The following is a 17,889-nucleotide window of genomic DNA, read 5'->3' on the forward strand; positions in this document are numbered from 1 at the left end:
CTCTCCCTTCTGCCAGAGTGAGATGCAAACAGATGTTGCAGGAAGATACTCATGCAATTAAACGTGTTCCTGTACGGGTGCCTCCTTCCTCAGGAGCTGGTCGACAAGCCCGTTTATGAAGTGCAGAACAAGGGTATACCCTGGATTGAAGAATGTGAAGTCGTAAAAGGAAGATGAAGCACTAACATTTGATTATGATGCACTAGACGTTGAATAAGCAGTCAGTCACCCTCCAAAACCAAAAACACTGGGAATGAAGTCTATAAAACTTTCAAACAAAGAAAACTCCCCCATACTGCTCAAGTTCATCCAAATGATATCAGTGCGGAGTAATACTCCCGAACACATATTATGCAGGCCTCTCTCTCTCTCTCTTTCTCTCCCTCCCTTTTTCCCTCCCTCTCTCCCTCCTTCCCTCCCATTTTTCTATTTCTGCCTGTCTACTGAAAGAAGGGGGGGATGGCTACCAGGAAGAATGAATTCACTGTGTAGGCACTGAGCCCCAGCAATAGCCTTGGGTGGGGTGAATGATCATAAATCCCAAATAGACTAGTTATAGTTTACCATAACGATGATTAGTGAAGACAGGGTAAGAAAAATCTAAAACACAATAATTGAAGCATAGATAAGAAATATCAAACATTGTCCTTGAAGTCAAGCTCTAGATAAGCAATCTTCTTATATCATCCTATCATGCTCAGATATTTATTGACCATTTGATAAAAAGTATTTTCTGGAAATGGTTTTCAAGTATCTATCTTTTTCCAGAATCTTTCTGGTCATGTAAATAGGAATGGCAACTCATAATTTTCAATGCTAAAAAAATTAAGGAGCATCTAGGTCCATCCTTTATGGATAAATGAATTTCTTTCAAGCTTATTTCTGATGGACATTAAAGCTTTGACGTGAATCTAAGGGAGTGGTTTCAATTCCAGAAACTTATGTTGAGGTTTGTTCACATGTAAAGCACTGTGCGAAATGCTGACTGGGAAACAAAATCAAACTGGAAACGGCAGCTTGGAAATTTTACTGAGTTCATCTTTGAAGTCACCATGTCAGTCCAAAGGAAGTCACCAAAACAAAATGACAAGGCAGTCATTTGCACCTGGTAGAAACAGACACAGTGAGATGGAGGGGCCAAGATGCAGAATTTCTAGGTTCTGAAATGGTGGTGGTGGGGGAGACAGTTCCATTGCTGTCAAAAAGACTGTCATGCATGCTGGAGCGTCGGCACCCCCTTCCCTACCCTCTCCTCACCACTCAGTAATATAACCACCATCATTTCCACGAAGTCTTCACGTAGGAACTTGTAAAAACAGAAGCTTCCATTTTCCTTTTTCTACACTTCTCACCTTGTAGAAGGTGTGTTTGCATCTTCATCTATGAAAACGAGATAAAGGGACTGAATGGTTTTCTTCCTGCAATTTTCATGTCCTTCTCCCCATTCTATTGGTTTGTTCAGTGGTGTTTGTCATGGGAAGTCTTGATAATTCAATTTCTGTAGACTCTAAGCATCATCAGAAATATTGTGGGTCAAGTGAACTTTAAAAACTTAGGACAATAACTTGGAGCCATTGGCATATCAGATTTCAGGCTCGGGCAAAAAAAAAAAAAAAAGAAAAAAAGTAGTCTAGTCACAAGCCCTTTGGAATTTAACTAAAATATGTCTACTAGCTATCTACAAAATGAAGGACCCCCCAACTCTTCATCTGCACTACTCCAGCTTCTAGGTACATGATTGGTCAACAGTTTGTTTGGCTTTGTATGTTAACTCTCTTTGCAGCCACCAGGTTCCAGATGCTACCATGATGCTGACCAGACTTCCCTGGAAAGACAACCCCACCAATGTGTCCTGGAGCCCTACTTCCCTAGAGCCCTTCCCTACTAGGGAAAGAGAGAGACAGGCTGGGAGTATGGATTGACCCGTCAACAACCATGTTTAGCGGGGGGAAGCAATTACAGAAGCCAGACCTTCCACCTTCTGCATCCCACAGTGACTGGGGTCCATACTCCCAGAGGGATAAAGAATAGGAAAGCTATCAGGGGGAGGGGATGGGATACGGAGTTCTGGTGGTGGGAACTGTGTGGAGTTGTACCCCTCTTATCCTATGGTTTTGTCAATGTTTCCTTTTTATAAAAAAAAAAAAACTTAAGGAGATACACCGTCAACAGGCTTTTTTTTTTTTTTTTTTTTTTTGGTACTACTTAATCATAGCTTTGTCCTATTTTCAAAAGTAAAAACAGAAGCCTGGAAGACAACACACCAGGAAATCAACGTGTCTCGCCGTGCACGTGCCCCAGGTTCAAGCTCCAGCTTCACATCAGAGTTTTCATGGGAGAACTCTGGTGCTGAGGTGTCTCTCTCCCTCCCTCTCCCACTTTCTACCTGTATGAAACAAATACAGACCAGGAGGGGTGAATTCATGCTTGTGTGAGACCCTAGTTCCACACAGATAAATAAGTACAAGTGGAAAAATATCTGTAGAGATTCTTAAGTAATTAATTCAAAATAACCCAATGTGCATATAATCCTGTTTATGAAGCTTTTGATATGATTTGTATACAACTAATGTTAGTGGCCCGGGAGCTGGTTAGTAACAGTCTTCAGTCTAGTCTTGCTCCTTTTCCTTCACATCCTCACCTGCATTTTTACCTGTGTTAGGTGGTCACGTGTCGTAGTTTCGATGTGCGTTTCTTTAAAGGTGGAACATTTTTTTCGTATGTCTGTGCACTGTCTTCTTGTTTTTAGACAAGTATCAGATATTTTGCACACTATTTGATGGTGTGCTTGTTTTTGTGTTGTTGAGCTGAATGATGTTCTAGAATATATTTTAAATAACAGTCCCTTCTCAAATGTTTGGTAGACACATTTCCTCTCTGTTCTGCGAGGTTGCCTTTTCATTCTTGTCATAGTTTCATTTGATTTGTAGTAGCTTTTAATTGGATGGAGTAATATTTGCTTAGTCTTGTTTCACTTGCAATTGACAGTGGGGTTGAGTCTTGAAGGTGCAGTTTAATCTCTGCACATGTGGTCACCCAGCTTTCCTAACACCATTTGTTTAAGAGGTACTTTCTCTCTCTTTTTCTCTTCCCCACCCCCACCCCCACCTCCATCCCCATCTCTATCTCCATCTCCAACTCCTTCTTCTCTTAATTTTCTCACCAGGGTTATTATTGGCACTTGGTACAAAGACTCCACCATCCCCAGTGGCCGTTCCACCCCCCATTTTTTTTCTTTCCAATAGAGACAGAAACAGAGGTGGAAAGAGAGGCAGGGAGACGAAGGAAGACACCCGTGACACTCCTCCACCATACCTGAAGCTGTCCTCATTGCTTCCACAGGTGGGGACAAGTCCATGCTGGTGGTAATGTGTGTGCTGTCCCAGGTTCACACCATCTGGTCCATTCTTTTCTCTATTGTAGGGTTCTGACCCCTTTAACACAGATTAGATGTCCATTTGTGTGTGGGTTTATTTCTGGGTGCTCTGCTGTATTCCACTGGCCTGAGTGCCTGTTTTGTTCCAACACCATCCTGATTTAATTACTCTTGTTGTACAGTGATAGTTTGATGCCACTGTCTTCTCTTCCTTTACCTCAGAAGCACTCTGGCTATCGGTGGTCCATTGTGGTTCCGTAGAAATCTTAGATTTGTTTGCTCTCTTTTCTTTAAGAATGCCATAGTGATTTTTGTAGGGATTACATGCAATCTATAAATTGCTTATGTAACTAACTTATTTTAACACTCCTTATATTTCCCAGTGCATAAACACTGGATAACCTCTAATTTCCTTGTCTTTTATTTAACAATGTTTCACTGTATTCATTATAATGATCTGTTTCCATTGTATACACTGTGCATTTTTTCGTTAGGCTTGCTCCATGGTACTGTTATTATTTTTTAATTTTATTTATAAAAAGGAAACACTGACAGAACCATAGGATAAGAGGGGTACAACTCCATACAATTCCCACCACCAGGACTCCGTATCCCCTCCCCTCCCGATAGCTTTCCTGTTCTTTACCCCTCTGGGAGTGTGGACCCAAGGTCATTGTGGGATGCAGAAGGTGGAAGGTCTGGCTTCTGGAATTGCTTCCCCGCTGAACATGGGTGTTGGCAGGTGGATCCATACTCCTAGTCTGCCTCTCCCTTTCCCTAGTGGGGCAGGGCTCTGGGGAAGCAGGGCTCCAGGACACATTGGTGGGGTCATCTGTCCAGGGAAGTCTGGTTGGCATCATGGTAGCATCTGGAACCTGGTGGCTGAAAAGAGAATTAACATATAAAGCCAAACAAATTATTGAACAATCATGAACCTAAAGGCTGAAATTGTGCAGATGAAGAGTTGGGGGGTGGTCTCTGTTTTGTAGACAGCTAATAGGCATATTTTAGTTATATTCCAAAAAGCCTGTGGCTATACTAGGTTTTCTTTTTCTTTTTCTTTTTCTTTTTCTTTTTCTTTTCCCCTGAGCCTGACATCTGATATGCAGGTGGAACCAAGTTTTTGTCTGGGGAAATGATGTCATGGCTGGAAAAAGTACCGGAAAGCTGGATCAGGGATTAGAGTAGCTCCCAAATATGGGGAAAGTCTATAAATATTGTTGAATTTAAACCCCATTGATTTGATGTGATCTGGGGCTCATGATCTGACTTGCTCCAAGGTACTGTTATTTTTTAATTTTTTTATGCATTTGTAGATGGGTCCACTTCTTTACTTTTCCTTTCCCCTGAGATGTATAGAAATGCAATCAATGTATAGATATTGAATTTTGTTTCCTATTACTCTACTGAATTTATAATTTCTAATAAGATGTGTGTGGTCTCACGTGTTTTCTTTTTATGCCTAGTTTCATGCCGTCTTCTCTTCCAATCTGGATTACTGTTGTATCATTTTCTCTTGTCATAGTTCTCATGAGGATTTCCAGAACTGTGTTGTATAGCATTAGTGAGAGAGGACGTTCTTGTTTTGGTTGAGATCTTACAGGGAAAAGCTAGCTTTTCATCACTGGGTGTGGTATTGGCTGTGTGTTTGTCACCTATGTTCTTTATTCCTCTCATGTATGTTCCTTGCTGAATGCTTCTTCATGATCTATTCTATAGTGAGGCATATGACTGTTTGATCTGTGTGTGTTGAATTATCCTTGAACCCTTGGAATGAATCCAATTTATCTTGAGAGGCTTAGTTTGCTAGGGTTTTGTTGAGGATGTGTGGTAACTATGTTATTGTTTAGATGCTGATGTTCATAGTAAGATATTGGTGGTATTATGATTGTCATCTATGCTGCTATTTCATTCTGGTCTGAGCTGTTCACATAAAGGGGCTTTACTGAGGCAGCTGTTTGAGACGTTTGTGATACATATACCACATAGCAGTGCGTCCTTGCTTATGCTTGCACAGGGTTTGAAAAACAGTGCTGTTTACAAATAGACATCATCTTCTTAGAGTATAGTTATATGTCCTTGTCTGCGCCATGTAGCCACAGATTGACGTATAAATGGCAGTTGTATGTGAGGAAGGTGAGATGAGGTTCTTGGCCTGTGTCATCTGATTCATTGGCCCAAGCCCAGGGGGGAGCACTCACTTTAATCAATACCAACCGGAACACACCCTATCGACATGACAGCTGTGTCTCCACCCAAACGTGAAAACAAGGTGATGTAAATTCAGTCTATTTGAATTTCTTTGCATTTTTGGGTAACATTGATATTGATTGTTTTTCCTAAAAGGCAAGTGGACGTGTCTTTTAGTTTATTATTATTATTATTATTTTTACTGCAGGCATATTTACGCCTTTCTCACAAAGGCATAGTTTTAAATTTAAAAACAAATCTTTTTTTTTTTACTATCTTTATTTGTTGGATATAGACAGCCAGAAATAGAAAGGGAAGGGGAAGACAGAGATGGAAAGAGTGAGAGAGACACCTGCAGCCCTGCTTCACCACTTGCAAAGCTTTCCTTCTGCAGGTGGGGACCAGGGGCTCCAACTTGGGTCCTTGAGCACTGTCACATGTGCGCTCAACCAGGTGCGCCACTACCCGACCCATTTTTAAAATTTTGTTTATTTTACTTGATGAGAGCAAGAAACTGAGAGGGAGAGAGGGGAGAGTGGAGAGAGAGTGGAGAGAGAGAGAGAGAGAGACTTTCAGAAGTGCTTCAGTGCTCATGAAGCTTTCCTCCTGCAGGTGAGAACCGGAAGCTTGAGCTCAGTTCCTTGGGCACGGTAACACGTGCACTTAATACACCATCACTGATACACCATCATGGATCCAAAGACTTATTTTATTTCCCTTTTTTAAATGAGTGATTTAATATTGATTTACAAAATCAGAAGATAGCAGGGGTACAACACTACACAGTTGCCACCACCAGAGTTCTGGATCCCCAGTCCCTCCATAGTAAGCCATAGCACTTCTCCCAAGGTTTCAGACATAGGCCAACTATTATTTCTACAACCCTCTGTCTATATTTGTATATGCGAGGCCCTTTTTTTGGGGGGGTCTTCTCTTCCTTTCCAAATCATACACACACCTATTATTACATCCAATGCCCCCTTTTCTCCTCTCCCTCCTGTTCCTGATGAAGTTGTAGTTCAGAACCTTCCGGTTATCTTCCCCCTTTCATTTCTCCCCCATTAGGAGTAGGGATCAAAATTCTTTTGGGGATGCAGAAGGTGGGAGTTCTGCTTCTGCAATTGCTTCTCCACTGAACATGAGGGTTAACAGTTTGATCCGTTCCCCAGCCTGTTCAAAGACTTAGTTTTCCATAATCAGCAAATACTATTGGAGTCACACTACAGCATCTGAGCCACTTGACTTGCTCATAAAGACACTATTTGTGCTCATGTGATTAGTGTGGAGGTGAACTCTCATTTACCCACTAACTACCACTGTATGGCTCTCGGTAAGGTGAACAGTAATTTAAGAAAAGTAGTCAGAAGTGTTCCTGTTCGTACAATTACGTTACAATTCTGTAAGATCTTTAGCAGAAGCACATTCAAATGGGACAGAATGCTCTCCACCTAGTTTTATTCGTTTGCTTCCCTTTTTCTCTAGTTCAACTCCTTTAAAAAAAAAAAACTGCCTTACCTTTGCTTAGTTTTATTTTAAATAACTTATCATTTATTTATGTATTATTGGAGACAGAGAGAAATTGGGGGCTAGAGATAGAGAGATAGAAAGAGATAGAGAGATAGAGCCCTACTTCACTATGTGTGAAGCTTTCCCCCTGCAGATGGAGACCAGGGGCTTGAACCTGGGACCTTGCACTTTGTAATGTGACTACTTAATCAGGTGTGCCACCACCTGGCTCCCTGGCTCAACTCTTTAGTTAGAATTCAGTTTTTAGGGGGCTGGGCAGTGGTGTCCCTGTTGTACCTGTTATAATGGGATTCAAGCCCCCAGCCCCCACCTGCTGGGGTAAAGTTTAAGAAGCGCTGAAGCAGTGCTGCAGTCGTCTCTCTGTTTCTCTCCCTCTTTGTCTCCCCCCCTCAATTTTTCTGTCTCTAGTCAATAAATAAACATTAAAAAAAGAAGACTGTTTTTATATGTCTATATATCACTTCCTAATATGTAGGTTCCATACGGTGCTGACACTTGGTAGAAGACCCCTTTAACCATGTTCTAACACCAGGTTTAAACCCTCCAGTCCCCACCTCTATGTCTTGGGAAGTTTCCCTAAAGATACAACATCTCCTTCTCTCCCTCTCTCCCCCACACTCTATTAAAAACAGAAAGAAAATTAAAAATGGTTTCTGGGAACAGTGGATCTCTGTAGCTATAACCTTGGTGGGAAAACAAACATATGAACAAGTACCCCCCAGACACCCAAAACAAGACATCCAATATCTGCCTGAAAAACCGCACCAACGATAGCTAAAGATATAGATATAGAAATATAGACATTTACTTATAGATATCAAGTTGACCCATATCTGCAACCTTGGGAAAACTACTTCAGTTTCCAATGGAGGGGATGAGAACACAGAAATCTGGTCCACATAATTATGTGATTATACTCCTATTATCTTATAATTTTTGTAAATCAATATTAAACCACTAGTAAAAAAGTTTAAAAACATACATCAAAGGGTTGATAGATCGTTCTTCAATAGAAACACTAACTTGTTTCTACCAAAGAATCAATGTCATCTGCAAAACCAATTTTAATTCTTAGTTTATTATATTCAATAAAAAAGCCCAAAGTTAACTCATATATTATTATTCTTGATCATGGATTATAGAATTCCTTGCTGGTAGTACCAAAGAAATATTTATTTTGTACCTAACAACTATCATTTGATAGTAGGGTGTAGAACACGAGACACTACCCTAAGAGGAAATGCCCTGAAAAAAAAAGAAATCATAAAATAGTCTTCAGTGACTAGCGTCTTGCAATCATAGATAAAGAATTTAACCTTAACCACTCCACAATAACAACACTTTGGTGACCGTCTAACTTTGACTAGTTAGAGGGCTAAGTACCAGCAGGGTGGGAGTCTGTCACAGGTGCCTTAACACTGGTTATGGGTCTTCACCACTTGAACAGAATTTCTGTGTAGAAACGCTCTCCGCAGCCCCTCGAGAGCGGGAAAGGGAGGCATGGGGAGGAGGAAGAGGAGCTTGCAAATTCGCAACCAGCCGCAGGACGAGGACCAGATGGAGCTCAAGGTCTGAAGGTGGGTGAGGCTGCACTGCGAGAGCCCCGGGGGCACCCTAGTGGCCAGGGAGGCCGAGGAGGGGTCCCGCGGGAAGAAGTCGAGATTCGGGGGGTGCGGGGTGCGTGTGCGGGGTGGTGATGGGGGGGCTTCTTCGGGAACGAATAGGCGAAAGCCGCAGCGCCGCTCCCACGTGGCGACCGGGCCCGGGGCGGACCCCGAGTGCACAGGCGGCCCGGAGCGCGGAGCCCGGAGCGCGGAGCCCGGAGCGCGGAGCCCGGAGCGCGGAGCCCGGAGCGCGGAGCCCGGAGCGCGGAGCCCGGAGCGCGGAGCCCGGAGCGCGGAGCCCGGAGCGCGGAGCCCGGAGCGCGGCAGGTGCGGCGGGAGCATGCGCGCGGGCGGGGGGCCGGGCAGGGGGAGCTGCTCGCCCCCTCCTTCCCTCCCTCCGTCCGTCAGTCCGTCCGTCCTGCGACACCCCGCGCCCCTCCCGCCGGGCGCCGCAGCCTGGGGCCGGGGGTGGCGGAGTCCGGCTCGGGTAAGGCGGGCGGTGCGGCCGGGGAGCGCGGAGGGCGAGCGGGGCAGCGGCCGGAGGGGGCTCGGGGGGGGCTCAGGGGGCGGCCACTCGGTTCGCGGGCGACTCTGTCCGCGGCCGGCGCGCTCCCTCTCGGTCTCTCGGTCTCTCTGTCTCTGTCTCTGTGTCTGTCTCTCCGCACACCCGGCTCCCTGCGCGCGTGGGGCGGGCGCGCTGCTCCCCGGCCGGGCCGGGCGGTGGGTGACCCTCGGGCCGCTGGGCGCCGGCTGTGGGTGGGCGGTGTGGCTTTGTTTGCCGCTCTCAGAGCTCGCCCTTCCGCGTCTCAGGTCCAGAGGGACCCTGGCATGGACAAATGGACAAATAGACAGATGGACAACATCTTTCCTCCCTCCACCTCCGACCCTTTGCTTTTTTTTTTTCTTTCTTTCTTTCTTTTTCTTTTGCTTTCCAACTTCAGTCCAGCCCGACTTGGGAGCGGAACAGAGCGGTGAGGCTAATGTCTAGCCCGTTTCGGGATTTCGGTGTTTTATGTTTTTTCTTGAAAAAAAGAATTTTTTTTTTTTTTACTAGTGATTTAATAATGATTAACAAGATTGTAAGATAACAAGGAAGGGGTACCATTCCACACAGTTCCTGCCACCAGAGTTCTTCACCCAGGAAGCTTTCCTTTTTTTTAATCAACCTGGGTGCATGGACCAAAATTCTTTATGGGATGCAGAAGGTGGGAGTTCTGGCTTCTGTCATTGCTTCTCCGCTGGCAACTGGACGTTGGCAGGTGGATCCACACCCCTAGCCTGTTTCTACCTTTCTCTAGTGGAGCAGGGCTCTGGGGAGAGGGAGATCCAGGACACATTGCTGAGGTCGTCTGCCCAGGGAGGTCAGGATGCGAACTCTAGCCCCAGTGCAGAACTGACACTTGGCTGTTGCAGCCAGGCACATGGATTGGGCCGAGGCTGAGGGCCTGGTGTGAGAGTTTTTGCAGGGTCAGAGAACTCTTGCTTTTGTTGTTCATAGTCATTAGTTAAAATCCAATATATATATATATATATATATATATATATATATATATATATATATGTACAAATATATACGTATATACGTATACATATATATATACACATACGTATACGTATACATACTGTCAGTACCCCTAAGTGAAGCCAAAAAGGGAAGGAAAGTGTGGTGCTTGGCATTGTTGAGACTGTAATGTGTGTGATCTACATAGTTAAATAAAGTCCGCCTGAATACCTCTACCTGCCACAATGAGCCCTTTACTCGCCGGCTCTCCTGTTCCCTCCACTACACCCACCAGCGGCTTGGCCTCCTGGACCCCACTGTTGCAGCTGTTAAGAAGAGACTCAGGCCACCACAGTCTCAGTCCTTCCTTGAATTAGGCACAGTCGGGCCTCCTGCTGGATTCTAGTTCCCTTAACTCAAAAGAGGTTAAACTGGCAAATGTGGTGGTTGGGGTTTATTTTTGACTCTTGTTGAGACAAAGACTTTGAATATATATCATAGTTTGTAAAAAAAAAAAATGCTGAAAATGCCTTCTTCATTTACACAGTACCTTCGAATAGGGAGAAAGGGTAGAAAAGAGATTGTTGGAGAATTTGAATTCTTTGGGTTCTGCTATACTCACCTGGTAAGTTGACCTTGAAGCTTGGGCTCAGTTTGAAGCATGCTGATGTGTTTGCTTTACAAGTAACCCTTGACTGAGGAATCACTTACTAAGCACATTGCTGGGCTGTATTGTGGTCAGGGTAAGTAGTAAGCTTAATCTACCTTTTGCCATTATGTAAGAAAGGATGAGTGTGGGAAGATGATCTGTTGAAGTGAGAATCAAAACAGGTTAAAGAGTTGGTATATATCTTCCCCCAAATGGTCAAGTCTGCCTACCTTTGGCCCATCCACATGAACTCCCAACTTCTGGCCAGTCCACAGGGAGCCCCTAGCCAGCCTCTGTTTCCAGTCTATTGTGTGTCATGCACATTGCACTCACTCAGGAGGATCTTCAGCTGGGGGTCCTTTCAGTCTTTTGACTGTTTCTCCTGCTCAGACCTAAGCCTGTTCTGAAGGCCCTGTAACACCTGGTTCCTAACCACCTTGCTGCTCCTTCCTGCCCATGAGGAGGAGAAAATGTAGTGAGAAAGACAGAGAGGGGGCGGGGAGAGAGGGGGGGGGGGAGAGAGAGAGGGAGAGAGGGAGAGAGAGAGGGAGAGGAGAGAGAGAGAGAGAAAGGGAGACAGAGAGAGAGGGAGAGAGAGAGAAGAGAGAGAGAGAGGGAGAGAGACAGAGAGAGAGAAGGAGTCTCCCCCCACTGACTGATTGCTTAGTTCTGTCTTACTGTGGTGCTGGAGATTGAACCTGGGAGCCTCAAGCATGACAGCCTTTTGCAGAACCATTATGCAGTCTCTCCAGCTACATTATTTATAAGGCTTCAGCTTAGTAGTCATAGTTTTCAGTGCAAGTAAGTTTGTTTTCGTGTTTTTAGAACTTTGGCTTTAGAGTAGCTGCAACTTACATCGTAAGCCACCTGTCTACCCTGGGAAGAAGTTTCTGTTGTCCTGTCTTTAGCAACTTAGACTCCACACCTTTCTGAATTTTTTTTATAAATATTTATTTATTTATTCCCTTTTGTTGCCATTGTTGTTGTGGTCATTGATGTCGTTATTGTTGGTTAGGACAGAGAGAAATGGAGAGAGGAGGGGAAGACAGAGAGGGGGAGAGAAAGACAGACACCTGCAGACCTGCTTCACCGCCTGTGAAGCGACTCCCCTGCAGGTGCGGAGCCAGGGGGGCTCAAACCGGGATTGTTACGCTGGTTCTTGTGCTTTGCTCCACATGTGCTTAATCCACTGAGCTACCGCCCGGCTCCCACCTTTCTGAATTTTAAGAAATATAGAAGTAACACAGTTTAAGTTTTCTTAGTCTTTTAATAGATATTTAAGATTATTTTGTTCTAAGGACCTTTCTTCTGCCTTCTAGAAAATATATTCCTATTAACTCCTTTCTCCCCTTAGTGTGGCAGTAAAAAGTGTCGCCAGATATTTACAGAGAGAGCAGAGTCACCTCTGCTTGGAATTCACTCATCTTCTTCAACCTCTTTTGCAAACGACAGATCAGAGGTCCATTTATATTAAGGAATGTATCCAAGGTTTGCCAGAACATGAATAAGAATATCAACACGAAGAAGCTTCTTCACAGAAAACACATTCTTCTTAGGTGAAGTGGGTCTGTATGGAGTGAATAGGCCTGAGAGGGGACACAGGGCTAGCATGCCAAGCTAGCAGGAAAATGCATGATTTGCAAGTGTGAGATTTTGGTGATTCCTGGAGCGGCCTGTGCCAGAGTGGTGCTCTGGTTCTCTGTGTGTTTCTGTCTCTCATAAATAAATAAACGTTGGACCAGGAAGATTGTACAATGAAAGCACACCACACTTTTATGCCTGAGACCTGAAAGAAGTCCCAGGTTCAATCCTTGGCACCATTTGCTAGAGTGAGGCAGTACTATGTCCTCAAAAAAAAAAAAGGTTTCTGTTAATTCTGTCTTGCACAACTGACTAAATATAACTGCCACTACTGCTAAACTATAAGACAGACGCTAATTATCATCATCCCACTGAAAACTGAGAGACACGTAACTCATTTCTCCCCACACTGTGTGTGTTGAGTTCTCTCTGTTTATGACTTTCTCCTTTTATACATTTCTACTAGTAAATAAGAGTAAAAACTTATTTTGTCCTAGCATTCTTTTCAAAAATATTTATTTATTTATTCCCCTTTGTTGCCCTTGTTGTTTTATTGTTGTAGTTATTATTGATGTTGTTGTTGTTGGATAGGACAGAGAGAAATGGAGAGAGGAAGGGAAGACAGAGAGGGGGAGAGAAAGACAGACACCTGCAGACCTGCTTCACCGCCTGTGAAGCGACTCCCCTGCAGGTGGGGAGCTAGGGGCTCAAACTTGGATCCTTACGCCCGTCCTTCCTTTGCGCCACCTGCGCTTAGCCCACTGCGCTACCACCTGACTCCCTGTCCTAGAATTCTTTTAAAAATGTATATTTTGTTTAATTTTAATGAGAGTGATAGGATGCAGAGAGACCAGAACCCTTCTCAGCTCTGACTTATGGTGGTGCAGGGGATTGAATCTGGGACTTTGGAGCCTCAGGCATGAGAGTCTCTTTGCAGAACTCTGGTGTCTCCCCCATTCTTGTCATATATTTCTAATCTAGGACCTTTACTGTGTGTGGTTCGAACAAGTGGCCAGTGAAAGACTTGATTTGAGCACCCTGTTTCATATCACTGGACCGTGCATCCAGGCCTTCTAAGCTTCTATTATATCCTGGTTATCTTTGTTTTTATAGTTTTAGAATGTAGCTTTTATAGTAGCTTGTCAATTTTTTTTCTGGATTAATGATTTGTTGTTGTTGTTGTTGTTCTTGAACTGTGGGAACTATGAAGACAGTAATATAAGTGTCAGTCAAGCAAAGAATATATATTTATTTATTCTAGTAAGACTTATTTCATGTCTGGAATTTCATCCCCCAACTGGGGCATGCAAGAGAGACAGGAGAGAGCCAAACATGCTGTCATGCTTCCTGCCTCCTTGTAAGAAACCTACAAGGAAGGACGCAGATTCAAGTCGGCTTCCTAGGCCTCTTCTCATCTCTGACACCATCTTCCCAGACAATACTTCTAATCCACCTGCATGTTAGCTATCTATCGGGCTCAGGCAAGAATTACTAAGGTCTTGGGCCCCTCGGAGCATACCTAACATAGACTTCCTCTCTTCTTCCCACTTGAGTTTTCTTTGTATCATATACAAAATATGTGCTGCTTTTCCCATGTATTTATTCTTTATACATTTTCTGAGTACCCGTTGTTAGTTGGACAATGGCGCTGGAGAATTTTTGTTTATTTGTTTGTTCCTGGGCCTTGAAGATACCCAGAATAAAGCTTCAAGGAAAGGAGGTATACTCACGAGGGAGCCCTCAGGATCTGAAAGACAGGCATGAAAATCACCAGTGCATGTGCTGGTGTGGGCACTGAGCGGGCTTTCTAGAAGCTAGTGAGACGGAGGATATTTTCGTCGATTCCGTCATTGCCAAACGTGATTGTTTTGCCCTACAGAGGGTATGTAGAAGTTGACTGTGAGACGTCATGTAGCAGCAGGACTGAGTTCCCTTTTTCATGCCGCTTCTTCGGCAGCTAGACCAGATAGTGTTCCCTCTAGAGTCCATGTGCTGCTGACAGAAGAAAGCTTCCAAGGCTTTACTAGACCCCTTGTTGAGGTGAGGGATTGTTTTCTTGCCTTATTCTTGTGCTGCTGTTGGTATATGGCACAAAAGAACTAATGCAGAGTTCTTTTGTTGGCAATTAAAAAAGTCATTGTCCTCATCTTTGATTGTTTTCATTGAGTTGTGTTGCAAATGGAGACAAACGCACACGCACACGCACAGGCGCCTTTTAAAGTGTAAGCGCTGAAGAAGCTCTTTAAGCTTTCTTTCCTCAGGCTCAGTCACTGAAAGTGTCAGTCAAAACTGGAAGTAAAAAAAGTTTATAGGGAGTTGGGCGGTAGTGCAGCGGGTTAAGCGCAGGCGGCACAAAGTGCAAGGACCCGTGTAAGGATCCCGGTTCCAGCCCCCTGGCTCCCCACCTGCAGGGGAGTCGCTTCACAGGCGGTGAAGCAGGTCTGCAGGTGTCTGTCTTTCTCTCCCCCTCTGTCTTCCCCTCCTCTCTCCTTTTCTCTCTGTCCTGTCCAGTAACGACAACATCAATAACAACAATAACTACAATAAAACAACAAGGGTGACAAAAGGGAATAAATAAATATTAAGAAAAAAGAAGTTTATGAATTATTTCAAGATGACTTAATTCACTCACCTTTAAATCATTCTGATTCTTTACGGATGTTTCTGTTGTTAAATGAGTAAATAGACTCCATGTGCATGCCTTTCCGGGATCACACTTCCCTGCAGGTGATGAAGAGCTTACCTTTAGAGCTAAAATGAGGAAACCCTTTTAACTTCTTAGTCTTATTTAGTTCCAAGAGTTTGAACTTGCTCCCAACCCTTAGTGCGTACTTTCTACTGGGCATCAAAATGAAGGTTGAATTCAGCAACATAGTGTGCACAGCCATCCATAGTCTCACTGGCCTAGAATAGAGCCAACCTATTCAGAATAACTTACGCGAATGGTGAGGGTCCAGGGTGCCGGCCTTATCAGCATGTTGCTAATTTTTGTTTTTATGATATGTATTTGTTTTTTGGATAGAGATAGCCAGAAATGGAGAAGAAAGGGGGAGGAAGGGAGGGAAAGATACAGAAAGACACCTGCAGCCCTGCTTCACCAGTCATAAAGCTTTCCCCCACAGGTCAAGAGACCTGGGTCCAAGGTAGGTTGATAACATCTTCAGGGCCCATGCCATAAGTTGGCATCATTGGGAATCAGAGTCCTTTGCTGTCAGGCTTACATGCTCTTTTTCAGTCTCCAGTCAAAATTGAGACGCAGTTATTTGAAGTGCACGCACAATTTCTTGCTTAGAAGTAGTATGAGATGCAGACACACACCTGTGGGCTGAGTTAGGTGGAGACCCCAGTCTGAGACGTGTGACGCTAGTATGGAGGGCAGGCAGCAGACAAGTATTGGCAGGGAGCCAAGAGCTGTTTCGGTAATTTCACAGTGCCTTATCTTCCCTGGCCTGTGTGATTTAGAATGCACGGGTAATGGGTCCGGCTGCATGGCCAGGCCGTCCTGCTGGGGTGCTCAGGCCACCCCTGTGTTGGCATTCTGAACCCAAGAATTCAAGATTCCACTCCACTCAATGCCTGCTTGCAAATGCTCATCCCACTTAAAGGGAAGCAGAGAAATGAACGTGCCACTAACCTCTCTCAGACTATCCCACTTCATCTCTCCCTTTCCTGTCCACCAGATTCATAACGCTTGACATTTGAGGCAAAGATTCCCAGATTTGAAGCTGGTCTAGATATCAGGAAGATTGTACCTATGCAGACTATATAGATAGTTGTTGTTAACTTTTAATTTTTCATCAGCAGGCAAAAACCACACCGGCTACCATATATAACCTCCTTAAAAAAAAAAAAATCTGATAGCTTTAAAAGCATAAGCATACTGACCATCTGTGGCTGTGAAGTTAGATCCTGGAGATCTTAACGTTTCGGAAAGCTCTGTGAAATCACTGATAAAAAGGAAAAGAAAGAAAGAAAGAAAGAAAGAAAGAAAGAAAGAAAGAAAACAAAAGTGTAGGGGGGAACTCACCTCAAAATAGAGAATTATTCTTTCCAAGAAAGGACAGGTGGCAATCTTTAGAAAATAGACACAGAAAAATGGAAGTAATTTACTTATTTATTCTTTTAGAGAGAGGCAGAGAGGGAGGCAGGGATGGAGGGAAGGAGGGAGAGAGAGGAGAGACAGTACAAGAACTTCAGTCAGTGTCGGGGTCTGGGCTGGAGCCAGGGCCATGGACATGGCAAAGCAGTGCCTCACCCACGTGAACTATTCTGCCAGCCCCTTTGCTTGTATTTTATTTATGCTTTTCTGGGGAGAGAGCCCAGGGCCTTGCAGATGTGTGATCCCACTGATTGCCTCCCTGACCTAATTTCCACTCTGTATTTTTAGAGACAGACTAAGAGAGAGACTGTCCCTGGAGCTCAGCCACTTCCCATCCTTTGTGCTGTTCACTGGTATCCATGTCCTGGGCCTGAGCCTGTGCCCCAGTGCCTGAAGGTCACGACTTTGTGGCCGAACTGTCTCCCAGACCCTAGCGAGGGAGTCTTTATGAAATTCCTCAGATACTATGTCAATGGCTTTTATACAAATTTCTTAATTTGGAGCTTTAAAAAGAAAGCTTTGATAGAACAGAGAGAAATTGAGAGGGGGTGTTAGAGATGGAGATGGATAGAGAGAGAGAGAGAGAGACAGAGAACTGTAGTCCTGTAGCCTGTTTTGCCAGTGCTTCCTCCTTGCAGGTGGGGGCTGGGGACTTGAACCTAGGCCCTTGTGCGTGGTGCCATGACCCATCCCCTCCACTGGAAACTTTCCTCTTCTTCATCCCTCTGGGAGAATGGGCCAAAATTATTTAATTTTTATTTTATTTGCCTCCAGGATTATTGCTGGAGATCCATGCCTGCATTATGAATCCACTGCTCCTGGAGGCCATTTTTTCCGGTTTTTTTTTTTTTTTTTTTTATGGTAGGACAGAGAAATTGAGAGAGGAGGGATATATATATATATATATATATATATATATATATATATAGAGAGAGAGAGAGAGAGAGAGAGAGAGATATCTGCAGACCTGCTTCACTGCTTGGAAAGTGACCCCTCCTGCAAATGGGGAGCCAGGGAGCTCGAAGCTGGTTTCTTGTGTCAGACCTTGTGCTTCATACTGTGTGTGCTTAACAAGGTGCACCCCCCTCACCCCAAATTTGTTTTGGGGAGCAGAAGGTGGGAGGTCTGACTTCTGTAATTGCTTCTCCTCAGGACATAGGCATTGGCAGGTCGATCCACACCCCCAGCATTTAAACAACATTTTTTTGCATGTACCCTCCCTTCCTCCCTCCCTCCCTCCCTTCCATCCTCCCTCCCTTCCTTCCTTCCTTCCTTCCTTCCTTCCTTCCTTCCTTCCTTCCTTCCTTCCTTCCTCCCCTCCCTTTCTTCCCTCCTCCCCTCCCTTCCTTCCTTTCTTCCTTT

The 17,889-nt window shown here is 44.4% G+C and overlaps 1 long non-coding RNA gene across 1 annotated transcript in view; it reads left to right on the forward strand.

Annotated features, from left to right (window-relative positions):
* Window positions 1–10,879: 10,879 nt before the first annotated feature.
* The window catches only part of LOC132540950 (uncharacterized), a 62,376-nt gene continuing 55,366 nt past the window's right edge, over window positions 10,880–17,889 (forward strand). The window contains exon 1 of the long non-coding RNA XR_009552160.1: window positions 10,880–10,941. This is a non-coding gene — a long non-coding RNA (uncharacterized LOC132540950). The remainder of the gene's footprint in view (window positions 10,942–17,889) is intronic.

This window comes from Erinaceus europaeus, chromosome 10 (assembly GCF_950295315.1).
Source record: "Erinaceus europaeus chromosome 10, mEriEur2.1, whole genome shotgun sequence".
In the NCBI taxonomy this organism is placed as follows: Eukaryota; Metazoa; Chordata; class Mammalia; order Eulipotyphla; family Erinaceidae; genus Erinaceus; species Erinaceus europaeus.